The following is a 23,312-nucleotide window of genomic DNA, read 5'->3' on the forward strand; positions in this document are numbered from 1 at the left end:
TTTATATCTCCCTGTGTGACATTTGAGGACGGAGGTCTCACATATCTGCACGACGATCAAGGTCTAACACGTACACATTCATACAAAAAAGAAGAGCATTCCGTGACAATTGCCCGGTATGTGTAGTATTCACATGTTATTGATAGATTTATATGCAAAGTCATATGTACATTTTTGTTGCAGGCGTCGTTTGAAAAAGTACAATAAGAATGTCATGCGTAGTTATTGAGCCAAATTGAATGGCATACATTACAGTAATATAGCCCCATTGCCAATCCCATATGCAATAGAGTGGTTGTTTGGGCCATTAACAAAATTGAAGTAAAAAGAGAGCAATAGCAAGGCACCATTGCGATTGTTGTATGGAGAAAAGGAAGAGAAAAACGGGAAAGTTTCTATTAGCATTTATGGCGGTGCTGTTAAACTGAAATTCCCACCCAAAGTATTGGAGGCACGCTTACCAAGTTAAATGGATGCGTGGTCCCGGTTGACGGTGAAAATAATCAATGGTGTCTTGTGTACTGTATAGTACCTGCTGGAGTAATTTGCATTATTATTGGTGTGTGAGCATAGGTCTCAGTGTAACGTAGCATGAGTGGTAAGTATGCATTTGAATTCTAAATGGTTCAATGGTGTCACTAATGCGCCTCTGGGTAAGTGCTCCAAGCAGCGGTTGAGGGGTTGTCCAAGCCGCCGTAGGGGGCGCTAGAGGGACATCCCACATAGCGGGACGCCCCTCTGGCCACCCCTCCCGCAGGAAGGGGGGAGCCAGTCCCCAGGGCACGAGCTTCCAGCGCGCCCTTGGGGAATGCTTTTAAGCTGGTGAGGGACTGGAGCCCAGTCTCTTTCCAGTGCCTCCCTAGCTTGAAGCTTGAATTCGGTCCAGTGGTGCAGTTGCTGTGGAATCTCGTTTGCCGAAGATTGCGAGAGGTAAATTTACTTCCCACCGCCCCTGTGGTGGGCCAGGGGAAGAGGGACTGCTGTGTTTGGTGGGGGAGTGCGGGGGGGAAATTGCTGTGCCGGATTGCGGTGGCTCACGCCGTGGGAGGCACAGCGCCGTACAATTTCTGATGTATTCACCCTTGGACGGCCGCCGTGCCGCAAGGGTTGTTGTAATTATTATTTGCAGTTTGTACTTATAGGTCAGATATTTCACCCCGTGGACGGCCGCTGCGCCGCATTGGTTGCTGTGTGTTTGTGGTGCCACGGGGATGGGGGCCACAGTGTTTTTTGTTACTAGGCATTTCGTATTTACGACACTGATATTTCACCCCTGGACGGCCGCCGCGCCGCATGGTTTGCTGCGAGTTTTGATGGGGGCCACGGTGCTTTTGTTACTAGGCATTTCGTAATTAAAATATTGATATTTCACCCGTGGACGGCCGCCGCGCCGCATGGTTTGCTGTGGCTCGGCGCCACAGCACGGGTTGTGCAATGGAAATTTTTGGGTGCAAACATGTTGTTATGCAGAGGGCGGCCGCTGCGCCGCGGGGTTTGTTGGGGTTTCAATTTTGTATGTAACACCACGAGTTTCTGGACCGAGAATTTTGCGTTTCGAATAATTGATTGTGCACGATTTTACACACTTGCGGCCGCCGGCCTCATGGTTGCCTCTTTGTTCCGAAGGCCAGGGTTGGGCCTGCATTGGTAAATTATGCACAGAAATTACTGGGCGTTTTTTAAAATGTTATGCTTCCCGCACGCCCACGCAATGTTCAGCCGTAGTGTGGCCTGTTGGATAGCCACAGCAATTTCTTTGTTTCAATGCTCAGCTGCGGCTTGGGATGGGCGCACGTGTATCCTCTTGGGGGCTTAATTAAGGGGACTCTGTGAAAGGGGGTTTTACCGGGTTTACTGGGGTTTACTGGCCCGGGCTTACATGGGCTAGTTGGGGCCTGAATTTTACAGCAATTCCCGTCCACCGAAACGTTGTGGGCACGAAAAGAATGCCAGGAAATTTAAGCAAGTAGGGCCTAAATCCACTATGCCCGGGGCATATGATATCGTACCAGCACACAATATTGAATGGCCGTAAGTGCCGCATCGGCCATGTTTTTTCTTTGTTTCGTGGTCGGGGCAAATTTTCACCCGCGCCACGTGGTGATTCACAAATTTTGAAAAAGGTTCTTTGCTTTCTGCCAACGGAGCACCATTGGTAGCTATGCATGTCAGTAGAAGGTTGGCTGCGGGTTGATGCCAGCGTTGTTGGGTATCTCTAAGGCATTCTGGCCTTTGTGCTGCCAGATTTCTTAAACGTCCACGAGGCGTTCTGATTGCTGTATAGTGTGGTTTTATTTCAGGCACTCTGTACCAAGATGTTGCCAGTAAAGTGCAATGGAGAAGGGCAACCAGCTTCAGCATGTGTTTACTGTTACGTCACAGGTTGGGATATGATATGGCATTTATAACACACCCATGCACAAGCGTTGTCAACCGCAATGTTATTTAAACACTGCCATCTATACTTTGTCTCCATCTGCTGCCTGGTTTATCACGGTTATTACAACCAGGGTTCTGTCAGTATTGGGGTCACTTGGCCAGACTGTGTTCTCTTGCAGTAGCACTCCTTTTTCTGACGCACATTAGCATTCTCTTGCACGTGGTTTGACATGCAAGCAAGGGGCGCATGTTGGCTGGCGCCATTGTTGCGGAATGCAAAAATGGGTGCAGTTTAAACAAAAATTAGACATAAGAAAAAGGTTGCGTCCTTTGGGGCAACTGGCCAGTGCGGGGTGCTTGAGAAACAAAAATGGAGTAGTTCATTGCATATCAAATGTGAAGTAACATGTGGTGTTCTTTATCAAAAAACAGGTTAGGCCATCTGGAAAGAGTTCTTTGGTGGAAAGGAGCAAGGTGCGGTAGAGAGCTGACTCATTGGTAAGGTGGCTGCTTGTCTTTAACATTAAAATTGCACTCCCTGACAACAGCCAGGAAAGGTGGTCATGGAGATTTAAGCTGCACAAGGGCCTTTGTTGGTGTAATTAACGTAGAGGGCTGCGGGCGACGGGGAGTAAGGGTCAATTCTGAACCATGAGAATGGTCAAGTAGTGGGGGAGAAAGCATACACAATAATTGACTGTTTTTTTCGCCCATTTGCAGGTGTATACATGTCTCAGTTACGGTCATCAGACATGTTTTCAGGTGTTGAAATAGTTTTGAACACCTCGGGCGACGAATTCGAGGATGAGGCCAGATTGATTGCGCAGTTCCAGGAACAGATGGGACAGAGGGGGAAGGACTGGGCAGAGAAAATGTTGGAAGGGGGGCAAGGACTGCTCCCTCACCAGCAGAGTGTCCAAGCGCAGGTGTGTATGGTTCCTGACACACCACCGCCTACCGAGGTACCGGCAGCTTCGACTCCGGAAACCAAGAGGGCGACACGAGGTGCAAAAGGTAAGGCTGTAACAGTATTGCCTGTTGGGGATGTATTGCAACTGCAACCGGGGGTGCAGGTTCAGAAGGCACCAACACCAAAGAAACAGCCAGCTAAAAAGAACAGGGCTAAACAGCCAGTGGCCAGCCCACTGGGGAATGTCACGCCACAGGCAACCATTGTCGGGGTTAACCTACCACAGAACATACAGGGCCCCCTTTCCCACCCTGCAGGTACTTTATCTCCCCTGGCACCATCCAGCAATGATTTATTGAGTTCACTGCCGGGTGTTATGGCGGGGAGGAGTGCAAAAATGAATGAGACTTTGGGGGAAATGAACAAGTTACTTCTTACCTTGTAACGTTCTTTCGACGGGATGTTCCTCCGACGTATTCCTCATCTTAGATATATCCTTCCAGCTCTGCTGGCCTCGGAAAATTTTTTCTCCAGAGGGCGCTGCGCGTCGACGTCCCTCGAGTGGATGACCCTCGACAGCCGCCGTATCGACGCTCGACGTCATCCTGCCTATAAAGGCCGCGCGCAGCGTCCGTTGCTCAGTTCCGTTTTGTAGCCCACAGTATTACTGTTTGGACTAGACTAATCACCCTGAAGGAGCGTAAGCTGCAACAACAAGGGAAGTAAAACGGCGGGGATGGATGGGAGGGTCGATGAGGAATACGTCGGAGGAACATCCCGTCGAAAGAACGTTACAAGGTAAGAAGTAACTTGTTCTTCGAAGGGATTGTGTCCTCCGACGTATTCCTCATCTTAGATAGGCTCCCATAGCAGTATTCTATATTCGGAGGAGGGAGTACTGACTTCACGCTGTCTTCTATTGGTGAATAGAATGCAGTACAGCCCTTCCAAACCTAGTCTCTTGACTAGAAGAGGAATCCAGATTGTAAAAACGTGTAAAGGTATGGACAGACGACCATGTAGCGGCCGCACATATGTCTTTAATCGGCACGCCTCTTTTGAGGGCCGATGAAGCTGCAATACCTCTGGTCGAATGAGCCCTAAGGTTTTGAGGGGGCTCTTTCCCTGCCAGTTTATAACATTCCAGAATGGCTAGAATGATCCATCTGGAAATGGTCTGCTTAGTTATTGGTAACCCCAGCTTGTGACCTGCGTAGCCTACAAACAGCTGGTCTGCCTGTCTTATCCTGGCTAGTCTACTAATGTAAAAACTTAAAACCCTCCTAGGGTCTAGTCTGTGTAACCTCTCTTCCTCTTTCCCCGGGTGAGGAGGAGGATAGAAAGATGGTAGGATAATCTTCTGAGAGATATGGAATTCAGAGACTACTTTTGGGAGGAAATTAGGCTTCACTTGCAGGACAACTTTGTCTTTGTGAAAGATTGTATGAGGGGGTTTACAAGAAAGAGCTTGTAATTCGCTCACCCTTCTAGCAGATGTAAGTGCTATTAATAAAACAGTCTTAAGGGTAAGGAATCTTAACGAACAAGAATGGAGAGGTTCGAAAGGTGTCCCCATCAGGAAAGTTAATACTAAGTTTAAATCCCATAGGGGAACTTGGAATGGTCTTGGGGGATAAACATTGGTTAACCCCTTTAGAAACTGTATTACCAAGGGTAATTTGAAATAGGATGGTTCCTCCGCAGTACGTTTAAAGATAGATAGCGCTGCGAGATAGCCCTTAATTGTGCCAACTTGAAGGCCTGAATTTGCCAAATATAGTAGGAAGGACAAAACCATTGGTGTACCACATAAAAATGGGTCGATATTCTGTTCTCTACACCAGCTGCAAAATCTGTTCCAACGGCAGCGGTATAAAGACTTTGTTGCTGGCCTCCTTGCCGAAAGCAACACCTCCATAACATCATCAGGGAGGTCCCAATCCTTGTACCTCAGCCGTTCAGAAGCCAAGCGTGAAGGTTGAGGGTTTTGATGTCTGGATGGAGAACCTGACCTCCCTTCTGTGAGAGTAGGTTCTCTCTGAGAGGAAGTCGAAATGGAGGGCAGATGGACAAGTCTAGAAGGTCCGGGTACCACGTTCTCCTGGCCCAATCCGGGGCATTTAGGATCATGGTTCGCCGGAATCTTCTTAACCTCCTGATCATTTGAGGAATGACAGGGACCGGTGGGAACGCGTACAGAAGCGGAAACTCCCAGTCCACTATGAACGCGTCTCCCAGAGCTCCTCTCGGAGGAAATTCCCTTGAGCAGAACAGGTCGCATTTCCTGTTTAGGCTGGTGGCGAACAGATCTACCTGAGGGGTTCCCCAAAGGGCGAAGATCTCGTGAAGGACTTCCTGAGCTAGCTCCCACTCGTGGGAGACTGTGTTCTGCCTGCTCAGAGCGTCCGCTGTCAAGTTCTTCTCTCCGGCTAGGTGAACTGCCGATAGAGAGATTCCTTCTTGGATTGCCCAAAACCAGAGCTGCATCGCCTCTCTGCACAGGGGTAGTGATCCTACGCCTCCTCTTTTGTTGAGGTAATGCATGGCCACTGTGTTGTCCGTCATTATCAGGACATTCTTTCCTTGTACAGATGGCAGGAAAGCCTTCAACGCAAGTTTGATGGCTCTCAGCTCTAACAGGTTGATGTGTAGTCTGGACTCCGATGGAGACCAACGACCGCTGATGGTCAAGTCGTTGGCGTGGGCTCCCCACCCCGTGAGTGAGGCATCCGTGACTACTGTTATCTCCGGCCAGGGTTGCCAAAACTGTTCTCCTTTCAGAATGTTCTCCTGACAGGCCCACCACTGAAGGTCTCGAGCCACCCTGCCGGGAACCTGAAGAAGATCTGTCATTCTCCCTGAGAATTGTGACCACTGAGTCCTCAGTGTCCACTGGAGGGATCTCATTCTCAGGCGAGCCTCTGGCACAAGGAAAATGCAGGATGCCATGAGGCCTAGCAACCTCAAAAAGTCGAAAGCTGGGAGACGTTGGGCAAGTTGGAACTTGGTAACCATCTGTAGAATATCTTGAGCCCTCACCTCTGGTGGCGAGGCTTTTCCCATGGAAGTATCCAGGATCGCTCCTATGAACTGGAGTCTCTGCGATGGTATCATTTGAGACTTCTTTAAATTGAGGGAGAAACCCAGCTTGTGAAGGGAGTAGCATACGTGATTTAGCTGGATCTGAGCTTGCTCCGGAGAAACAGCCCTGATCAGCCAATCGTCCAGGTAGGGGTAGACGTGAATCCCTTCCCTCCTTAGACTTGCCGCCACTACCGACATTAACTTGGTGAAGACCCTCGGGGCGGAGGTCAGCCCAAAAGGCAGTACTCGAAATTGATAGTGAGAGTTGCCAATTGCGAACCTCAGGTATTTCCTGTGTTTGAGATGGATAGGCACATGGAAATAAGCGTCCTGAAGGTCCAGAGATACCAACCAGTCCTGAAACTGAAGGGCCTGGAGGATCTGAGAAAGAGTGACCATCTTGAATTTGTCTTTCCTGAGGAATTTGTTCAATTCTCGCAAGTCCAAGATGGGTCTCAGTCCTCCGTCTTTCTTTGGAATGAGAAAGTAAGGGGAGTACCAGCCCTTGTTCCTCTCCGCTACAGGTACCGGTTCTATGGCACCTTTCTCTAGCAGGTCTATAATTTCCTGCAAGAGGAGCGGATCTGGAGCTTTCTGAGAGCTGATCCCCGGTGGATGACTCTGAGGTATACGTAGGAAAGGTAGGCAGTAACCTTGGGCAACTGTTTCCAATGCCCAAGCATCTGACGTGATAGCCTGCCATTCCGCCAGATGTTGAGTCAACCTGCCTCCTACAGGTGTCCTGTGAGGGAAGTCCTCAGAGTGGTTTTGGGGCGGCTGATGCAGATGCCGATGGTAAAGAGGCACCTGCTGTTGCTGCGGCTTTAGAATATCTACCCCGTCCACCTCGGGTAGTTCTTCTTTGACCCCTTTGAGCCGGTCGTCCTCTACCTCTTCCGAATGAGGAGTAGAAGCGAAAGGACTTGCCCCTCGCAGAGGTTCCTGTGGGACGAAAAGGAGTCTGACGGATTGCAGCTCCTAGGGATTTTGCTGCTGCTTTTGACGTTTGCAGTTTCTCTAAACTGTCATCCGCCTTTTTCCCGAACAAAGAAGAGCCATCAAATGGCATGTTCAAGAGCCTGGCTTGCACATCTGGGGCAAAACCCGACTTTCTCAACCAAGCGAACCGCCTGGTTGATGTACTTGCCGCCATTGCTCTGCTGATACTGTCAGCCGAATCAATGCCCGTCTGGAGGGATTCGCACATAGCGTCTTTACCGTCCTGTATAATATTCAGGAACGCATCCCTTTCTTCTCCCTCCGGGATGCAGTCAGCCGCTGTAGAAGCACACTCCCAAAGTGTATGGCTGAACCTAGCAAGGGTGCAAGTAGCATTAACATACTTTAACGCCATGCTACATGCTGAAAAGACTTTCTTAGCCATAGCATCATATTTTTTATCGTCCCTGTCCTGTGGGACAGTAGGATAAGCCGTCTTGACGTCGGTAGAGGATGCTGCTTGTACCACCAGACTTTCTGGGGATGGATGTTTAGACAAGAACTCTGGGTCTGTGGAAGATACCCTGTACTTTGCAGACAGTTTTTTATTTACTGCTGGTATTACATCTGGGGTTTCCCAGTTTGTCATGATCTTCCTCTGAAGAGCTTTATGAAAAGGCACCACTGGATCCTCTTGTGGGCCTTTGTCAAGAATATCCGTGAGGTCATCTTGCTGGAAAGATTGTGAAGGTGTAGACCACCCCATGAACTCTGTAATTCTGGCCATTAAGGCTCTGTAGGGGGTTTCAGCATGCTCCCCCGGGTCTGGTTTAGCAAAATCCACCTCAGGGGAAGTGTCTAAACCACTTGCCTCATGTAAAGAATCATGAAGATCCTTTAATCTGCGCTCTTCAGAGGAAAATTCCTCTCTAACTGGGGTTACAGGTCCCTGTAACTCATCTTGTTCTGACAAATCACCCTCTTCTAAAATTGAGGATATAGTTCTCAATTGTTCTGAACTAATAAAGGGAGTAAATCCCATTTCCAAGGCAGAGGGTGCCGAACTTGTCATTATTGGCCTCGAAAGCGTCGATGTCGTCGACGCCGAAGGCTTCGAGCGTGGCGTCGAAAACAGAGGTGGAGGCCTCGAGGACCTCGACAGAATTGGAATTTTACTCGACAATATCGACGCCATCGACGTCGAGGGCCTGGGAATCGTCACTGGATGTGTGGTCATTGTGACTTTTCTCGGCGTCGACGCCGGTGTCGAGGCCGGCGTCGAGTCGACAGACCTGTGTGTCGAAGGTCCCTTCGACAACGGCGTCGAAGACCTCGACGTCGACGGAACCTTCGAGGAAGGTTTGGAGGTCATAGTCCTACTCGAGGGTTCGAGACGCGCTCGAGAGGTTTCTTTCGCCGGGTACTGCGACTCGCAGCGTTTTTGACCTTTGGGTCTTTCGACCAGAGCATCGCTCTCGGCAGTCTTCGAGGGGGTCGAGGCCGCTTTCTCGAAGACGCTCATCATGTTTTTTCTGAATTCCTCCCATTCAGCCCGGGAACTATGTTTCGTGGGGCAAGGGATTCTTTTTGGCGAAACAGAGGAAGACGGAGAAGGGGATCTTCGACGTTTCCTCTTCGAGTGTTTCGATCTCGAGGAGTGATGAGACCCACTCCGAGATCTGGAGCGTGAATGGTGACGAGGAGACGAATGTCTCGACTTCGTCGAAGAAGAAGAAGCTTTAAAAGTCTTACCTTTCTCCAGCTTCCCCCTACGCTCCTTCAGGGCCTTAGCTGTCATGGACATACAGTCCTCGCACTCCGAACAATGGTGTTCGGCTCCCAAGCACCACAAACAATTTCTGTAAGGATCGGTCAACGACATCTTTTTCCCACAATCTCGACATTTTTTGAAGCCGGATCGAGGGGTTGTCGGTTCCGACGAGGAAGCCATCGAGTACGATTCGAATAACTTGAAGTAAATAGTACTAAGAACTGAGCAACGGTATTCCGAGGCACCGAGTAGCGCGGAAAAACGGAACTGAGCAACGGACGCTGCGCGCGGCCTTTATAGGCAGGATGACGTCGAGCGTCGATACGGCGGCTGTCGAGGGTCATCGACTCGAGGGACGTCGACGCGCAGCGCCCTCTGGAGAAAATTTTTTCCGAGGCCAGCAGAGCTGGAAGGATATATCTAAGATGAGGAATACGTCGGAGGACACAATCCCTTCGAAGTTAAAGTTACTAAGGGGATCGGTTTTACCTGTGCCAACTACACCCAGCACGGTAATGGGGGAAGTATGGGGAACACCACCACAGCCTGCGGCAGTCATTGGGACCAGTGGGACATCAGTGGCACTTCCTCAACCTAGTCCACTGGCTTTGCAGAACCAGACTGTTTTTGGGGGCACAGGGTTACAAGTGCTAGCCGACAAAAGTGTGGGTGCCTCTAGATCGGAGCTAGGCCAGCAGTCTGGGGGCAGGGCAGGTGACAACGCTGAGAGCAGCACTACAGGTACAGTCATAAGTGGGGTCGCCCTGGTACCGCCAGCAGCAACGCTTGCCCCAATGACTACCCAGTTGCCGGTGGGAACAGCGGTCCCAACCACCAAGGCGTATACACCTATCGGTGGGGGAGCTGAGGGTACCATCCAGCGAGTTGCAATCGCGCCCTTGATAACTGACAGTTCTGCATCAGCAAGGCATATCCCTTTGGAATTTAAGCAAAGGATCTGGGCAAGGGAGCAATTTGACATTTTTTGCATATTAGAAACCGAAAATGCAGGCCCAGATTTTAATCTTAGCACGGAGGAGGACAGGAAAAGGCAGAGGAGGGCCAAGCCAGAAGAAAATATACAGAATTGGGAATTAGCTTTTGGTCTCTTGTCAGAAGTCTGGTTAGAGAAATTCCCTACCCATGGCCAGGCGTTGATCACATACAAAAGGGGGATCACGATGGGATACAGCATAGGTCTCAGTGTAACGTAGCATGAGTGGTAAGTATGCATTTGAATTCTAAATGGTTCAATGGTGTCACTAATGCGCCTCTGGGTAAGTGCTCCAAGCAGCGGTTGTGGTCCCTGTTAAGTTTTGGAACCAGGTTTAAAAAGCCAAATGGCGTGCTAACGTGTGTGTCTTTCCCGGCCGGTGTGACTGCTGGTATGGGCTTGACAGAATTTACCCATTGAGAAGTGCACGCTAGTTACAAACTGTAAAGCATGATGGCGCCCACCAGTGAGGTGAAAATGGCAAGGAGTCATTGAATGGACCAGGTTTGTATCTCCGAAAATCGAATTGGCGGCAATGCTTGGTTATTCGCCGGATTGCGCGGAAAAGAAATAAATATGTTAAAAAGGACATGAAGTCGGGGGGCGTGCCTGCTGTGAGCTCCGCCAACAGGCCCCCTTAGCAGCGTTTTTTTTTTTAGCAATTTTGCACTCATATGACGAACAATAATATATGGGGACGAGAGCGGAACCTGAGGCGATGCAGTGGGACGCAATCCCGAGAGAAATCGGAGCTCGGATGTGTGAGGTGTTGCTCGGACGAGCCGGAGCCCCTGGAACCGCTGAGAACAACATGGTGGTGCGCGCCATTTCGCCTAATGGGCGGCTGAGGCTTTGTTGCCCCGGATCGTGATCCCGGACCCTGCCCTGAGGAGGAGCTGCCTTGAGAGCTGGAGACGACTCCTGTACGTGGCTGTGGAGTGTGTCCGGGACGTGCGGACATAGATCGCTGCTATAGCGGAGGGGCTGATCCTCCGTGAGCCCCGAGAGCGCCGTTGGGCTACTTGCATCCCTCAGCGGGAGTGCGGCTCCCCTTGCCCACCGGCCGCTGCGGAGATCTGGTGCGGAGAACCGGGCGACATGGGACCCCAGAAGTGATTCGCCCACTCGAACGCAGAAGAGGTGGATCGCGTCGGAGGTGGGTGGTGTGGGCTGCCGGCCTGGGCACCCCCAGGGACTTTCTCTGTGAGGGGCACCATTTTGTCTGGCGGACATCGGGGTCCCTGCCGACCTGGATAGTGGTGGTCCCTGGTTTTATATTGGGGATCGCTGGGTCCGGGGCAGAGGCGGGGATTGCCTCCTGCTATCCAACGGAGAGAGCAGCTGGAGCTTGGGGGACACTGCTCGCCTGCCGATGCACCTTGGTATGACGCGGTCTGCGGTACCGTGAGACTGCGGTGGCGGGGTGGGCGGCTCAGGAACCGGGGTGAGTCGCCGGCCCGCTGCCTGGAGGTGCGAGCCGGGCCCCTGCTCGCTGGAGCCTAGAAGAGGAGGTGCCCTGCTGTGGAGTCGGTCAGTGACCATTTCAGTGTTCCATTAATAATTGACTGAGCGAACTCGGGGTGGCAGCAATTGCATCTGCTACCTCCCACGGGACCCATTAAGGGGACTTACTAGCCCTCGGAGCATTTATTCACGTTATTGGTCTTCGGCACTTCACGTCATATAATATTGGTGCTGCGCTTGAGACTATATCATTTGAAGCTTGCCAGCAATGCCCAAAGCAGGACCCAAAAAGAAAAAGCAAACACAGGGGATAAAGGCTTTCTTGGCGCCTCAGTCAGCTCCCATACCTCAGAGCCATACAGTGTCAGTGGAGGTCCACCCGGCCCCCTCCACAGACCCCATCGCAGATATGGCATTTACTAGGTCTGATTTTGAAGATATGCTGAAGGCCTTTTAACAAGAAATCACCAGTGAAATTAAGGCGGAGATAACTACCTCGAAAGACTCACTGGCCAGGTCCTTAGCAGAGCTAACCTCCCACTTGGGTGGTCTCGAAACTAGAGTGGGCGATCTGGAGAACGTCACCTGCGAGCTAACACATGACACTGAGGTGCTCTCGGAACATGTGCGGGCGGTAGAAGACCACTTGGAGGAGATTTGGGCCAAGCAGGCAGACTTAGAAAATAGGTCTAGACGCAATAATGTGCGCCTCCGGGGTATCCCGCGGCAAATCTCCGATCAGGAACTACCTAGCTACGTCAGCGAACTGTTCCGAGACCTCCTGGGCCTTTCTCCCTCTGAAACTCTGATCCTGGACAGAACGCACCGTGTATACTCCTGTGCCCAAATGAGGAGAAATCTTCTCCCAGATGTCCTTACCAGAGTTCACTATTTTCGTCAAAAGGAGGAAATCATGTTGGCGGCTAGAAAATCAGAATCAGTGCAGTTTCGGGGAGCTTCTGTTCGGCTCTTCCAGGATCTCTCCCCATATACTTTAGCCTGCCGATGCTGTCTACCGAAGGTTTCTAAATGGCTCCAGTCCCAGACGATCCGCTACCGCTGGGGGTTCCCCTGCAAATTGATTTTTGACTTAAATAATCAGCACTACGTGATATCTTTGGAGGTGGAGGCAAGGGAGCTTATGTCTGGAGATGTTGCTGCACCCATGTTGGAACGAGATGCATCTTCGGAGGGGGAGCGCGGCTCACTGTCTACCCCAATGGATAGAAGAAGGCTGAGGGGTTGGAAGCGGAGAGGAGGTTCTGCCCTCCGTGAGGAACGGACCATGGCTGGAACTCATGCTCGCCTCTCTCCGGTCAACCCAAATGGCTGTTCTAAATCTACTAGTCCCCTCCGGGCTGATGATACGCCTGCCTGATAGTAAAAGGAGGAAATTGAAAGACTCAAGAGATGTCTTCTGGGTTGTCCCGAGGAGTATTTGGAGGCAGGACTTCAGCCTGTGCGGTTAATATCTCTTACGAATATTGGTTGCTTTAAGATCTTATTAATGTGCGATGATACTGGGGGACCTCATTTTTTATGGGAGAGACCATTGGCCAATCAAATTTAGACAACCTTGCTGGCGGGCACAGGACTTTGGGTGGTCATGGGAAGGATCCCCCCAAAATGAGTTCTGTATGGTGTACAAAATTGCACACAGCTTCAAAGTGGGGCGCCTGGGTCGGAATGCGCCCGATTCTGTTGAAGGTTTATTGTTGGTTACATAGAAGTTGAAGTTCATGGAAGCTTTTTACAACTTGTTTCCTATTATGCTTCAAGTATTTATATTGCATTGTTCAACAGTGCAAACTGGTTCCTTTTTTCTTCTGTTTGGTTTTGCTGGTATTCAGCGTTACTTTTATTTATTTTTTACCCCCTCTTGGTATTCTGATGTTGGGTCAGTCTTGAGCGGAAGCTGTCAACAACGAGGTAACTTGTATGGTGCTAACTTGAAGTCGATGATGTTGTTGAAGGGCTTGAGGGTTTGGGTCATCGGGATGAGTTGAATACTTCTCTGAAAGTCAGTTCCCAAGCCCTTAAAATCCGAGGTGGGAGAATACTGGCAGGTGAATCTGGGGTAATACCTTGCATACTGCACCAACTATGTCAAGAGAGTATAACACACCAGGGAATACTGAAATAGCGAGCCCGAATGTAATCTGCCTCACCCTTAATGTTCAGGGTCTCAATTCCCCGATTAAACAGAGCGTTATTTCACCGATTGGCGACATACAACCCCACCATATTATTCTTGCAGGAAACCCACCTGCTGCCAACGGATGAATTCCGCTTGAATGACAAATTCTACCCAATCAAAATGTGTGCTTCCTCAGGGACGAAGAAGCGCGGAGTGGCTATACTTGTTCGGAAGGGGACCCCATTGAAAGTTCATAGAACCACGTTAGATGCAGAGGGAAGATATGTTTTAGTGGTAGCCACGTTATATGGGAAGAGGGTGACCCCGTTATTGATATATGCACCTAATGTTAATCAGCACCAGTTTTTTACCCCCATATCTGGAATGCTGAGTGAGCATGCTGAGGGAGACCTCATAATTGGAGGAGATTTTAATGCTGTGATTAACCCTTTGGAAGATAAATCTCTCCCCTCAACTCTAGCTGATAAGAACTTGTTGGCTCTAACCTCTCTCCTCCGGGAGCACTCTTTGATAGAGGGATGGCAATTTTTTCATCAGGGAGAACGGGATTATACTTTTTACTCTCCTGTGCATAGGGGGTTCTCTAGGTTAGACATGTTTCTTCTCTCTGATACCCTTATCCCCCACACCACAGAGGTAGAGATCCGCCCGAAAGCCCTATCTGACCATGCTCCGGTATTAGTCTCCATGTCTTTTAGTGATTCCCCGGAACTCCCCCGAACTTGGCGGCTGAATGAGCTCGTATTGTTGGACCCTCAGGCCCGTTCCTGCATTGCTAACTGCATAGACCAATACTTTGCAGACAATGATACTGGGGAGTTGGAGTATGCGGTAGTGTGGGATGCGGCGAAGGCTGTCATTAGAGGTCAGGTTATAATTCAAACAATTGAGCGAGGTAAAGTTCACAGACAGACCCAGGCCCAATTGGAATTGAGGCTTTGTGAGGCAGAAGAAGCGCATAAGAAATGACCCTCTATACGCACACTTAGGGAGGTTCGCATGACACAGAAAGTGCTTGAGGCCCACCATATGAGCCGAGCAGCCCTCGGAATAATGCGCACTAAACAATACTATTACTCTAAGGGGAACAAGGCGAATCGTTTGTTGGCGGCTAAACTAGGCAGCAGGCAAAACGTAATCACATGGATTCCCTAAAAGAAACGGGGAAGGCAGGTTTTCACCGAGTCAGGAAGCTTCAGATTGTGGAAGAGTTTTTCCGAAACCACTCCTCCCCCCATATAACAGATCCGCAGTTAGCCAGAGAGTTTATCCAGAAAGCTGATCTCCCACAGATATCCCCTGAGTTTCGTAAATGTTTGGAGGCCCCAGTAAATGCGGAAGAGACAGATGGGGCGATCCGCTCCCTCCCGCTGGGTAAGGCCCCGGGGCCAGATGGTTTCACCAACAAGTTTTATAAGACCTTCCGGGAGGAATTGACCCCTCATTTAACGAAACTATTTAACTCGGTATGGAAGGATCCCACAGACTGTGCCTCTTACAGGCCAATTGCATTATTAAACACAGACGCTAAATTGTTGGGGAAAATAATAGCGAGCCGCTTATGTCCGTTTCTCCCGTCCCTGATAAATAATGATCAGAGAGGTTTTATACATAATCGGTCCACCTACGATAATGTACGCCGTGCCATCAATCTAATTGCCCTTGCTCCGAAGATCCCAGGTAATCTATCCCGGCTGTCCCTGGATGCCCACAGGGCATTTGATAGTATGTCTTGGGGGTTCCTGGAAATGGTACTGGAGGGGTTTGGATTTGGTCCGGAATTTTCCAGATTAATATTCTCAAATTTTCAAATTCCCTCTACCAGGTTCAAGGTTAATAAAAATTGAACTCTGCTAATTAGGTCAGGTCCCTGTTAATTTTTGCCCTAGCAATGAAGCCTTTTGCTCAACACATAAGATTACACCCGGATATCCTGGGTTTTGAGGTGTAGGGACAACCCCACAAAATCGCGCTATACGCAGATGATTTGCTTTGTTTCCTGAGGGATGCCCCCCACAAGCTTCCTCCCCTCTTAGACCTCGTAAATAGGTTTGCTACGATATCTGGATTCAAAGTAATCCCAGCTAAATCAGTGGGTATGCCCCTGTCTGAAGACTATTGTAGACTAGATGAAATGCGAACAATGACGAACTTTCCCTGGTCTCCAACAGTGATTTCGTACTTCGGGGTAAAGCTGACTCCAACAAACGCAGGTCTTTACAGGGCGAACATTCCCCCTTTGTTTAAAGAGTTAAGGGAATGGTTGCAGCGATGGGACTCCCAGGAAATGTCATGGTTAGGCCGTATTAAGGCGGTTAAAATGACACTCCTCCCGAAGTTATTATATGCATTCCACTCTTTGCCAAATGACATCCCTGAATTTGAACTCATAAACCTCCAAAAGGAGATATACCGGTTTATTTGGAAGAAAAAGAAACCCCGGAATCCTAGTAAACTCCTAACAAGGGGAAGGATGTTGGGGGGGTTGGGCCGTCCCTCGATACCACGCTATAACAGAGCTTTGCAAGTAGCTATAATGCTTTCCTGGGGTGATCCCCCGGATCCTCCTAAATGGTTAAAGATCGAGCAGGCAGCTGCCTCACTTCCTCTGGCTCACCTTCCATTTCTCCAGAAAGGGGCGCTTAATTATAGGGGTGGAATATTGCCAACCACCTTGTCCACTCTACAGAGTTGGGTTAAAGCATGTTCGCAGAGGGGCATCGCACTGGGACTAGGGCCACTGTCCCCTATCACTCAGAACCCGGCTTTCACCCCAGGCCTCACACCCACAACGTTCCGAATCTGGTGTCGAGACAAACCCTTGCGACTGAGAGACTTATACACTGATCAGGAACCTTTGACTTTCCAGGAATGCAAGGAAAGGTTAGATCTCCCAGAGACGGAACGCTTACGAAACATACAACTATGCCACTGGCTCACTAATAGGGAGGTCTGCAGGGCAGATGGAAGGGTCCCTCTGGGAATCAAACTCAAAATTCTTGAAGGTCAGCAGTCCCGCAAGATTTCACTGTGTTATAGACTGTTAGAGAAAGCCTCAATAGATGAGAAGCTTCCATATATGAAAGCTTGGGAGAGAGAACTGGGCCTGGAAATTCCAGAGGAATCTTGGCAGCGGATCTGGCACCGAACTCAGACCAGTTCTCGCTGTGCCCTAGTAAAAGAAAATGCCATCAAAATTTGCTTCAGGTGGTATTTCCCCCCCCAGCAGACTCCACTCAATTAATCCAGAGTATTCGGATACATGTTGGCATGGGTGCGGTGAGCGAGGGGATATGGCTCATATGTGGTGGCATTGCCAGATTATCCAGTCATACTGGCTAGAGGTGCGGTCTAGAATAAAGGAAATCACGGGCTCCTTGCTCCCCATAGAGCCAAAGGGTATTCCTGCTGGGGGATGACCCAGAAGATGGGTCCTTCCCCATATCAGGGCATAAAGCAATTTTGATTTCCCATTTATTAGTGGCTGCTCGCATCACCAGAGCTCGATTCTGGAAAACGATAGAGAACCCGCAGATAGCCTATTGGTGGATGAAAATGTGGGAATTGCTGAGCTTGGAAAAACTTACAGCAGTAATGGAGGGAAAGCTCTTGGGATTCCGGAAAACCTGGCGTCCTTTTCTGGACTTTGTCTCTGATATAGAACATATGTTCTTCCAACCACAACTCCTGAAGCACTTCATGAATTCCTGAATTGACTGTAGATTTGTTAGCCCTGCACTTATGCACTTTTGATAGAGAATGTGCATCAATGGTAGTCCTGTTTATGAATTCTTGATATCTAATATTGCTTAATGGATTCATGTTTCTGATCGGTTAAAAGAGAAATAACTGACCCAATGAACTTAACTTTGTAAACCCTTGATTTTTTTTCTATTTTTTTTTCTTCCCTTCTTCTCTCTCATTACCCCCGATTTATCAACTGAAGACATATTGTACCATATAACTTGTACTTAACACTGTTATTTAACGCCAAATATGTGAAATACTGAGAATTGTTGGGAGTGTGAGGTTTGATTTGAACAAAATGAAATTAACTGTTGGAATAATTGTTTGTAATGCCTTTCATATTTAAAATCAATAAAAATATCTAACCAAAAAAAAAAGGACATGGTCTGTCTCGTGCTCGCTTAATGGCAGAGAGTCAAACTGGGAAAATGGTTTATAACTATGCAGCACGAAGTGGTGGCACGGCAATAATAGCAGCCTGATTTTTTCCCAGTGCACTTCACCACCCGCCATTGGCTATTCAATTACAATTGACTTCGTGCAGACACAAACTTTCCGGTAACTCCCATCAGGCACTATCAGCCATAGATAGGTTTCGCAAAGGAGTGCTCGGACTTTTGGTGAATGACCAATTCAACACTTACCCGCACCTTAGCACATACGCAACGTCATTTCCTTAAGTAAGTGCGTAAAATACATTTAACAGTTTGGGATACAGCAAATAGGCTGATGGCAATTCTGCAGTTTATACCAGTGCAAATTAAGGGGTGAAGACAAGGGAGAACAGGCATACGATCTTCAGGCACAGAGCGCACAGATCTTGCAAGTGCGCAGAACGGTCACAGGGAAGGGGAGGGCCATGTGCACCCGGTCAGTGGAGACTGGACTAAGTGCAGAGGGAGCCGCTTTCTTGGGTTATTTATCAAGTGCAGTGACTGTGGGTGGGCTGTAGGTCCCTGGGGCAAGTGCGAGAGAGGACTGGCGGGGGTGCCAGGGACCTGTGAGGTATATCGGGGGGCCATTCAGCAAGCTGTAGGAAGAGGAGGGAAAGAGCAGAGAACTAGGTTAGCAGGGTAGCGGGAGAGAGAAGGATGAGGAGAAGAGGAAGGTCTTGAGGAGTTTCTGGGAACTTAAGAAGATCAGGCTCATGACGGGGGGAGGCTATTCCAGAAGGAGGCATCTGCTGAGGATAAGATCTCCCTCCAAATCTCTGCTTGGAGAACCACCTCACTTGCAGAAGTTTGGAGGTAGATGAGCAGAGGGCTCGTGAGGGACAGTATTTAGGTAGGCAGAATTGCAGGTAGGTTGGGTCCCAGGCCCCAGAAAGCCTTGTGAACAATGCAGAGGGTCTTGAATTTGATTGTTGCAGCCACGGGAGCCAGTGAAGGGATTTCAGCGGTGGAGAGATGCAGTCCCTCGGCTTAAGGCCAAGGATAAGTCTTGCGGTTCTGTTCTGGATGAGTTGCAAAGTGCGCAGGGCAGAAGCAGGTAGGTTGAGGAAGAGGCTGTTGCAGTAGTCCAGCCTACAGAGGACCAGGGCTTTGGAGACAGTGAGCCACTGGGGGAAAGTGAGAAAGGTAGAGTACCTCTGAGGAGGTGTAGTTGATAAGACTATTTAGAGATGTGTGAAATGTGGGAGGAGAAGGAGAGTGGAGTAAAAAATGACCTTAAGGTTTCTTGCCTCACAGGTGTGCGCGGGCTCAGGGCCAAGGGAGGCCAGCAGGAGTGAAAGCGGGTGCAGGGGTTCCAATGCGAACAATCTCATTCTTACTGGCGTGGAGGCAGAGGTTGTTTGCAGCACACCATGACTGAATGGCAGACAGTCAGATATGAGCGGGGAGGAGGCGGCGGCGGCCCGTAGGGTAGAATGAAAGATAGTAGTGTGTCATCCGTGTAACACTGGAAGTTAAGAGGTGAAAGTGGCAATCACATGTGCTAGGGCAGCCATATAGACGTTGAAAAACCAGGGGGATAGGTTAGATCCCTGGGGAACGCCACAGGTTGAGAGCTATAGTCGAGAGAAAGGCTCAGAGTTCCACCTGGGATGGGTGGTCGGAGAGAAAGGAGGTTAACCACGCCAGCGCCAGACCTGTGATTCCCAAGGTGTCACAGACGTGTGATCAGGATGTTGTGGTTAACCGTGTCAAAGGTAGAGGCGAGAGAATGAGGACAATGGGCTTGTTAGTATATAGATTTGAGAGCAGGTCTTCACAGGTGTTCAGAAGAGCAATTTCCATGCCTTTGGATGCTCTAAAACCAGACTGATGGTCATGGAAGTAACCAATAGATAGAGTGTGGAGGGTCAGCTGAGAGATGGCCAACTTCTCCACGAGTTTGCCCAAGAAAGGACTGATGGAGATAGGGTGGTAGTTTGCCGGAATGGAGGGGTCGACTCTTCCTCTCGCATACTGTGAGTGGGATTTATAGTACACGCACAGTCTCTCATGATTCGTTAAAAAGGTGGGAAGGAAAGGAGACTGCGTCCCTTAAAAAATAAATCATGTGGTGGGAACGCAGCCCTGCAGGATGAACAATTGAAAGGGGGGAAGCCTGCCAAATCAACTAAGGCCTGTAAGTGGGAAGGAGGGCTCTGCAGTCGGAAGAGGAGAGGTCATCCAGTAGGGGGAGCTTTTGCTTATATGAAGATTAAAGATGGAGGTGGTTCCAAAAGAGAAGTAAAATTGGATGGAGGAGCCAAAGAAGGGTGTGGTCCCTTATGTGGCGGCAGTATGCAAGCGTCCAGTTAAACTAAAAAGACTATGAAGTGAGCTTGGCATTAATCGGGTGTGGTTTTCGCCTCTCACATGGTGGTGAGCCTCCCTTCGAAGGCCAGCAGTGAGGGGGGTTTCAATAAAGGAATAAAGGTCAGCTTCCCCGTCAGGAATTAATAATGTAACCAAGGAGTAATTTGCAGTATGGCCATTCATGAAATACAACGGAATAAATGCGTGTGTATATTTGTGCAGCCTTTTTAAGCCACAAAGAATACGCTGGGTAGTAACATTTGTTAGGACTGTAAAGGTTAGGCCCCAGGTGTTGTTAGTAATACATCATTACCAGAAAAAAATCCCGGGGGGGAGGAGGTCATAATGAACCAATAAGTGGCCAAGTCCCACGGTTAATGCATGGACGTCAAACCGTGCAGGTCAGGAGGTACAAGGAATGTCCATGCTCCAAACGGCCGCGTGAGTTACATGGACTTTCGATTGGGAAAAGAGAAAATTACAATAAATGGATGGGCCTCATTACAGGCCTTTGTCCCTCTTATACGTTAATAGATGGGAATACACGGGACTGTCACTCATGATCGAGCCGAGCTGAGGCAAAAACTAGGTGCAGAGACCGGACCCTGCTGAACAGGCGTAGATGGAAACCTCCAGCGCCTGCCCAGCTTGTTGCGCATGCTCTACCTGACCAGTGACAGTTGACATGCATAAAGGCTGTCAGGCCAGCCATGCTATTTAGAGGTGTGCCGCAGTGGAACAGTCGGGCTCAACCTGTCCAACAGGTTACGGAACCGCAACGACAGGCTTAACAGTAAACAATGAGTGCAGGCGAAGGACCACATAAGAGCAAACCTACAAAACTGTCAGAAAGAACAAGAACCAGCAGCAGAGCACGGGATATAGTGTAAGATAACACAGTTCGGTAGAGGGGGGTACGCCAGACACGACCAAACCCCAATCTTAGAGAGTATAAGATATGAGGGAGACAGACCGCGTTCGAGAAGGGCTCGAGATGGATAACCAGACTGAAGAGCAAACGCCACTAAAAACTATCGGATATTGAGCGGAGGAGCAGTATCAGAGAAACAGACCGAGGTCAACACGGAAAGACGCAAATTAAGCAATCTTAACGAAATGGAGCACATGCAGCAGGCACATGTATAGGAGACCAAACTGCAAGCTGTTGAAGGATTATACGGGTACGATCACATTGGGAAGGATCAGATGTGTACAAGCCAAAGGTACAGGACGAAAGGTGTGCAAGTGAATGTAGACGAACCGCAGCCGTGCTAGCCCCTCGTGAAGGACTAAAGTTGTCTGCGAGTCCATGGCACCGACAGAGGTGGTGCTGTTTCTGCAGCTCTTAAAGAACGTCCTAAACATCCTCATCCTGCCAGGAAGAAGCACATGGAAGGACTCGGTGAGCAGCTATTCCATCCTCATCCTTGTCCTCACCGATCTGAGCATCACAGGTAAGGGCGCACTGCTTTAAGCGAGTTGAAAATCGTGGGAAGAGGGTCTCTACAGACACAAAAAGGGGCGTGGCATAAGAAGCAAGGGGAAGGACGAACTTCGATTTCGGTGATGTGGGCATGTCCGGCTCTAATCTATTCTCCAGGGAATTATCTCGATATAAGTGGTCGCCTTCGCTTATAAAGTGCAGGGGTTGCTTCATTTATGGGAAAACAGAACCCCCCAGACATCTATTTATTGAATGTCAAAAACGAACATCCATTCGAGGAAAATACTTTTTGAAATATGTTCATAGTGTTAACTCGATTTCAACGGAACAGTTATAGCACAGGATCCTTCATGGGAACAACCGTCCCTTCACTATGGCTGCTGTACAATTTATACAGAAATTGTTAAGAGGGGTAATGAAGTGCAATAGATGGCAACTTGTAATGGGTACCTTTTTGAAGGGGTCTAAATAACTCAGTGAGATGGACAATGCATTGGAATATGCATACAAATGCAACTTAAAATGATTGTTTTATATTATGATCTTACGGCCAAGAAGATGTTGACTAAGAGCTTTTTTCTTTTTCTTGTAATACCAGGAAGCGACGTGTCTTTTTAAATATATTAAAAAGATGTGCTTTACACTTTGGTCGGATCTGTATTGAGTCAGTATTAGTGGTTTCACCTCAGTGTTACTCTCAAACAAATCAAGAAGGTACATGCAATATATACTAACAAATCTTGAATGGTTTTAGATGGAGAAATTACTCACCGTATTGTTCTTTCCCTGGATTCGTCTCTCGCAGATTCCTCATCAGATAGATAGCCCTTCCTCCTTCAGATGCTCGGAAAACTCTTCGACAGGGCGTAATGGACCTCAACTCGGCCATTGATCCGCCGTGACTCGATGCTCAGTAGTCTGCTCGGGACGGGACTTTGGTCCTCATACATATAATGCGACACTATACCCCCATACCTCAGTTCCCACCTTTTTACACCCGAGTTCAGCCATTACAGAGGAAAACTAGCGAGAAAAACAGGGCATTTCTTTTTTTTTTGTTGAAAATTAGAGGTCGCAAGAAGCATGCAGCAATGCACCAAGAGAGGCAGAAGATCCTAGAACCATTGTAAACTCTTTCCTCTCAGGAGAAGGACAGCCACCTACTGCAGACGCTTTCATAGCAGGGAGGCATGGGAGTGGTGATGAAAAATCTGCTGGATAATCCATTGAAAGAACATTATGTTAAGTAATGTCTCCTTTAATGGATTGCCTTTCTCCCGCAGATTCCTCCTCAGATAGATTCCCAAAGCAGTAGAGTTGAGTTGGAGGAGGGATGAAAGCTTTTACAGCAGAAGATTCTGCAACAGCGCCCTTAAAAAGCGAGCATCAGCCCCACCGGCAACGTTGGGGCTGTAATATTTATTTTAACATGTGAAGAGAAAACCAGGTCGCAGGTCAGCAGATGTCTTTAACCGGTACTCCCCTCTGCAGCGCCATAGAAGCAGAAACAGCCCTGGTGGCGTGGGCCCTAATGCCCGGAGGCAACTCCTTTGCCGCGCTGAGATAGCACTTACAGATACACAGGACGATACACCATGAAATTGTCTGTTTATAGACTGCCAAACCTTTCCTGTCCAGGGAAAAAAGGCCACAAACAATCGGCCAACTTTTCTGTACT

General features: G+C 49.0%; 1 protein-coding gene across 1 annotated transcript in view; it reads right to left on the reverse strand.

Moving 5' to 3' along the window:
* IPO4 (importin 4) overlaps positions 1-23,312 on the reverse strand; it is a 3,008,003-nt gene that overhangs the window by 428,045 nt on the left and 2,556,646 nt on the right. The window lies entirely within an intron of this gene.

This window comes from Ambystoma mexicanum, chromosome 13, assembly GCF_040938575.1.
Source record: "Ambystoma mexicanum isolate Mex_15411 chromosome 13, UKY_AmexF1_1, whole genome shotgun sequence".
NCBI lineage: Eukaryota > Metazoa > Chordata > Amphibia > Caudata > Ambystomatidae > Ambystoma > Ambystoma mexicanum.